This window comes from Urocitellus parryii, chromosome 11 (genome assembly GCF_045843805.1).
Source record: "Urocitellus parryii isolate mUroPar1 chromosome 11, mUroPar1.hap1, whole genome shotgun sequence".
Lineage (NCBI taxonomy): Eukaryota > Metazoa > Chordata > Mammalia > Rodentia > Sciuridae > Urocitellus > Urocitellus parryii.
In genome coordinates, this window is record NC_135541.1 from 2,717,164 (window position 1) to 2,723,299 (window position 6,136).

General features: G+C 58.3%; 1 long non-coding RNA gene across 1 annotated transcript; it reads right to left on the bottom strand.

Annotated features, from left to right (window-relative positions):
- Window positions 1-3,109: 3,109 nt before the first annotated feature.
- On the bottom strand, window positions 3,110-5,363 carry LOC113180933 (uncharacterized). Its single transcript, XR_003300546.2, has 3 exons — window positions 4,988-5,363; window positions 4,493-4,590; window positions 3,110-3,491 (listed from the first exon to the last, which is right to left on the bottom strand). It is a non-coding gene; the product is annotated as an uncharacterized LOC113180933 (long non-coding RNA).
- Between the last annotated feature and the right edge of the window lie 773 nt (window positions 5,364-6,136).

A 6,136-nucleotide genomic window follows, 5' to 3' on the forward strand; every position in this document is an offset into this window, starting at 1 on the left:
CTTCTCACTGTCTTCAGCCTCCCTGCGGCCGGACCAGGCAAGTCCACCCCTGTCCCATGCCCAGAGCCTCTTCCTGGTGGAGCTCAGAGTCAGCTCAGAGGCTGACTCCAGACCCCTAGAGCCCCTGGCCCGGGGCCAGCCAGTCAGGCCTCCCTCCCTCTCCCATGCTGTGCCCGAGTCTAGCCACCTGGACACCTTTCAGGTCAAATCTGCTCTTAAGATAAAATGGTGCAGGCACAGGGAAAAGAGGCAGCACGGGGCACTTCCTGGCCATGTTTCTCCATGTTAACCTTGATCTAGACCTTGACCCTTGTCCCCTGACCTGCACTGGGATCACAGTGCGGCCTTTCCCCAGGGGGTCCCAGAGGTGCAGCCCAGGCACGGTGGTGTGCCCAGGAGCATCGGGGTGCTGGCATCGAGCAAGGCCCCCAAGGGCCTGCATGGGGCTCTCCTGAGGGGGAACAGGCTCCGTCTCGGGCACCCCAGATTTTGTCCTCCATGCTGGGCTCCTTTCACACATGGGGGGTTGAGAATTAAAGCAGGTCAACTCGGACCCTGGCAGAGTCGTGAAGTGAGGGCAGGTGTCCAAGATCAGGAGGAGCAGGGCTCACCTGGAGGACCCACCCCTGCAGGGGCCCGAGGCTGAGGCCCGTGGCAGCCGAGACCTGCACAGAAGTGGCCCCAGGGAACTTGCTGTGGCTGCTTCCCACGCTGTCCCTTTCCTGTTGGAAAGGAGATCAAAGCACCTCAAGTCAGAGCTGGGAAAAGCCAAAAATCAAACCCAAAGCAGGAAGCTCAGGAAATTTGTACTCTGCAAGGTAGGCTCTCCCCACTTGAAATTTTATTTGCAGATTTCATTAGAAACTGGTTTACATCGCCCGTCTTCAATGCCTGGGAAGTTTAAGCCAGTGAGAATCCGTCTCCCTTGATGGAAAATTCAAGACATGGAGGTATTTACTGTGGTGCATTTGAAACCAAGCCTTCTCCATGACGACATCCAGAAGCACTTTTCCCCTGAATCCTGCTGACAATTTTCCACTTAATGAAATGTCTGAACTAAACACATTAGAAGATATGGATCGTGTCTCCCTGCAGATGGGCCAAAGACTGAGCACTTGTCCCACGGCTCCCTCCATCACTGAAGGTCCTAATGGAAGCTGCTGGGGGGCTGGGGGACAATTCTAGGTAAAGAGCTGGACTCCTGGGGACCCCTGTGGAAAGGCACCTTCTCATCCTCCTCCTCGCCCTCCCTGGCTCCTGCTTCTGTGCCTCGGCCGGCTATGAGGGCTCAGGCCCTGGCTGTCACCTTCAGGTCCTGGAGAGTGGCTGGGGACATATTCAGGTTCAACTCCCAAGTGCCCCTGCTGGGTTCACTTTCCTGGTCACTACCCTCTCCCGCCCCGTTTTGAAATGTAAGGGAGGTGATCACAAACTCAAAGGCACTTCCCACAAATGGAGTTATTTAAACTCTTAATGAACTTGGAGCCCTCCAAACTGCCGAGCCCCGGGGCTGGAGCCACTAATTATGGAGCTGGTGGGAGCTGGGGTGGGTTCTGGGCCTGTCATTCCAATGCCTAGCTGGGGGACAGCTCATTCATTAGCCGGGCTCTGGGAAGCAGTGACCAATTAGTCCATCTGCTCGGCTCTCCGTTTCCTGAAACAGCGCAATTAGCTAAGACCAAAGCCCTGATCACCAGATCCAGCTGGAGAGCCTGGGGTCCTGCCCCCTCCAGGGCGGCTCTGAATGCCAGAGGCCTTTAGAAGGGGGCCTCGGAGTCGCCTGGGGCTCACTCCGTGGGGGGAGGAAGGCTCTGGCCACTTGGCGGTGCCCTGAGTGGCTGCGAGCAACGTGGCTGTGGTCCGGGTGCAGTGGGAGGCACGGGGCTGTGCCCCTCACCTCCTGGGGCGTCTTCTGTCCTCCTTTAGACAGGAGCACTGAGGTCTAGGGACAGGGGATCCCGTCTCCTCCATGTGCTTGTCTTCTAGCGGCTTCACTTGGGAGAGGAGGGAGGTGAAGGTTCTCTGTTTCCTGACTCTTCCTTCCGGGTCCCCATCTCTGAACCTGCCCCACCCATTCTGGACGTTAGCTTCTCCCCCAGAAGTGCATCTGGCTTGCAGAGGGGGCTTCCCCCCCCCACCGAGGCCTGGGTGTGCACTCAGCAGGAGCCAGAGAAGGGCACTCGTTCCCTTCCCACCCGGTGCATCAGTGAGAGGCTTGGAGTTTTCAGGGCCCTGAGCAATTTCTGAAGTTTTATGTGTCAAGAAGCAAAGACAGAACTGGGAATAATTTAATCATCAGCTGTCCAAAGGATTCACAACTTGACCTCAGCTTGAGTCCCCGAAGCGTTCTTAGTCTCCATCCCCCTGGAGGGACCACGTGGGCTGACTGGCGGGTCATCAAGACTAATGCTCAGCCGGGGGAACACACCTGGAGCTGCTGGGTCGTGACTGATTAATTAGGGAAAGACTCGATGGCGCTAATTGGAGGCTGCGTATTTTCTGAGTTTTAACATTCATGGTATGCAAATGTATCAATTCCTAACAATATCTAACAAGATCATTTGAAAGGGAGAGTCTCCCGAGAAACGCAATCATGGCTTGGGCACGGCGTGGGTCTCTGCTTTTGTAGAGACTCATATAAATCAACGGAAAGTTTGTCACCAGTTGTACTAATAGTCCTCAGCAAACGGAGAGATTGGCCAATAAATATGCATAAATGTCGTTCTCTCTACCTGTTGCGTTCAATCCCAGCAGCAAGGACTCATTACACTGCGGAAGTTTGATGAATGCTCTCTGGCTCGTGGACCTGTAAGGCGAGCGTGCCCGGTGCAGGGGGGAGCCACCTGCGCGGCTGCGCGCCCCGGTTTCCAAGTGGAAAGCTCTAAATTGAAATCCGTACCTCGAGGGATTGTGCAACCAAAGAGAAAAACGTTGGGCCCCAAAGGGACTATTTCCTAGCATAATGAGAATTTTAAATGGTGGGCTTAAATTCTTTGAAAAGCCTTTCAGAAATGTATGTGCCGATGATGGTTTCTGAATTACCGGCAGAGATGCAATTAAATTAGAAGGAGAACATCTCTTTATTCAAATTTCCAGCCCGAAGACCCTTCTTCGTATCCTGGGAGGAGCCCAGGCACCCACGTGCAGAACTCTTCCTTGTCATCTCAGCTTCCTCGACTGAACTCAGGGGACAGAGACCCACGCAGGGTCATGATGGCAGGTGGGAAGGGCCTGAGATCAAAGGCCCACAGGTGGAAGGGGGACGCTCAGGACATCTCCTTCTCGGTACATCTGCCTATTCGTCACTGGGCAGACACCAGCTAACGGAGTGGGGTGGCCGTCCCGATGGAGACCAAAGCCCCCAGTGTCACCAGGTGAACTGGTGATGCCATCAGTTTTCAATGAGCAGGCTCAGTGTGGGGCTGCTAGGGGATCCGCGTGGGCTGGCCTCTTTACTCCCCGTATTGCTGGGTCGGGATGAATCTGTGAGGCTACAGAAGGTGGGGGCTAAGCAAGCAACCAGGGACAGGCTGCCTGGCTCGGCTGCTGCTTCTACCCATGCAGCCAGTGGGCGGGTGGGCTTCTGGGGCCTCCTTGGCTTGCCCTGTAGGACAGGGGACAGGGTCACCACGCACAGGATGGGCGTGCGCACTCAGTGGGGTCACGAGGCCTGGCACAGAGGTTTGCCTGGTGGGGCCCGTGGCTGGAATCACTGCCAACACAGTAGAAGGCACTCTCCCTGCAGAGGACGGGCCAGCGGGGCTTGCGATAGGGAGAAGCACAGGGGACGGTCAGCCCAAACCTGCAAGAGGAGGGCCACGGCCTCCTGACGGACAGCAAGAGAGACACATGGGGCCCAGGTCCATTGGGGACCAGGGTTTGGTCTGAGGTGCTCAGCTCAGGGCAGGGCAGCTCTGGAATGGTGTCTCGGCAGGGCTTCCAACAACTCTCTCAACAGCTTTGTTAGCACCGGGGATGGTCAAGGCCCTGGCCCAGGCTCAAACCTGCAGCTGGCCCGTCCCAGGGTGGACAGAGAAAAAGCCTGAGGACACAGTGTTCTGCCGGAGGGTGACTCGCTGGGTGAGCCCCTCACCAGCCAGCAGTGAGCCTGGGGCTCCCGCCAGCCGGCCCCAGCCCAGAGCCACCCCGTGCAGCTCTCTAGGACTGCTGTGGCTGCAGGAAAATAACCTTTGGATTCAAAAATGTCCCGGGAGAAAGGTTTCTTTTCTGTCCTCGGAGGTGACTTGGAGGTGACTGACTGGACCGCACGTGGCGGAGTGGACGGCACACACGGGTAGGCCCAGGGCGGTGGTGTTCCACCTGGCCCCGGGGGGTTTGCGTGCTGGGGCAGGTTGGGTGGCTGCTCAGGAAAGGTTCAGGAATGTGGCCCACACCCCATGTTCTCAGTGGGGCAGACCAGACCCCCCAGAACCCAGCACCCAGAGTCCCCTCCCTCGGTGCTGAGCCATGGCCCCAGGATATCAATCCAGACCTGATTCCTGGAACTGGAGAATGCTCCCGACTTGGAGACAGAGTCTTGGCAGATGTGGTCAAGCTGAGGGTCTTGAGATGCGGACATCATCCGGGACCCTGTGGGGAACACAAAGGCCATCACAATGTCCTCCTACAAGGAGGGCAGGAGTGACCACCGGGTGGAGGTGGGAGTGAGGTGGTCACAGTCAGGGGACCCTGGCGTCCCCAGAGGCTGGAACGAGTGGCCCTGAGAAGGGCCTGCTTTGGGATCTGGCAGGGCAAGTGAACAGCGTTGGCCTTGCCCTCAGGGTGTGATCTGTCGCAGCAGCCGCAGGGCACCCATACGCCCGGGTCTTTCCATTCCTGGATTCTACTGCTGTCCTGCACTGCGAGCTCCCATTCTCCAGTGTCTAAGTCATTCCTGCAAGTTCCCCCAGGCCCTGCTCATCAACAGCTCCCCCAGAAAACCCCCGAACCCCACCCCTGCACACTCTGCTCCTCAGTGCCTCCTCACAGGTGTCCTGGATGGACAGATGTCCTCTTTCTTGCTGAAATCACCGGCCTTTCTGAGGCGGCCCCTCCCCCAGAGTCAGGAAGGAGGTGCACCACAGACTCCCCAGGGCAGTGTCCGTCTGCTTCTGTGGGTGCAGAGGGGTTCAGTTTCCTGCAAACAGCCTCCAGACAGAGGCCTGCTCCTTAAAACCACAGTGTCCTTGGAAGACTGCGGGTGGGAAATGTCAGGGCTGCAGTCGGGGACCACGAGAGCCCCAGGCTCCGAGTGGCGCAGGTCGAGAGGAGAGCCCAGAACTTGGTGTGTTTGCTAGAGAAGTACCTCCTCCGGTCCCCACCAGGAGCCGTCTCCTCTGCTGGGAAGAAATGTCCCCGTCCCTGTGCAGGATGTAGCCTGGGCAGGAAGCGAGCAGTGCCAGCGGGTCACTCAGTGGACACTGAGCTGCCAGCTGGATGAGTGACTCTGTGCCCCGGGCGAGGTCTCTCGGGAGCACTGGGCCTTGAATGGCCGGCTTCTAAATGAGGGCCTTGAACTTGGTGGTGTCCACATCCTTTCCAGTTCTAAAATAAGACGGCCTTTCACCAGAGCCCTCGACCCTGGTGGTGACCCGCAGTCGCCCTGTGTTAAACAGCACTGTGTTGTTGACGGACAAGACCAGATGCCAGGGCCATAGGGGCTGCTTCCGGCCTTCCCGGCATGGCCTCCACTTGGCAGCCTCCGATCGGGAGCCAGCATGTGTCCAGATGCATGGGGTGGGTGTGGTGCCTCTAGCCGCAGACAGAAAGAGCCTTTGTTCTCATTCTTTTGCGGCACTGGGGGTGAACCCAGGGTCCCCTGGGTGCAGGCCAGTGCCCCACCACGGAGCCCGAGAGGGAGAGTGTTGCCGGCGCTTGGCTGTCTCTGTGGTCAGGGCGTCCCCTGTGCTCCCCGCCTGGGTGGGTGGGATCTCCATCGGGACGGCCCGGGGAGGAGGGAGAATGGACAGGCCCTCTCGGGGCCGCCCACTGGGCTCTCAGCTCCTCAGACCGATCAGGCCCATCCCTAGCTGGCTGCTGAGCTCTACAGATCCTTTGGTGACATTCGACGCCGTCGGCAGCAGATGAGGCTCACGCTGGCCCTGGAGCAGGGGAGGAGGCCCGGCTCCCGGGTCTG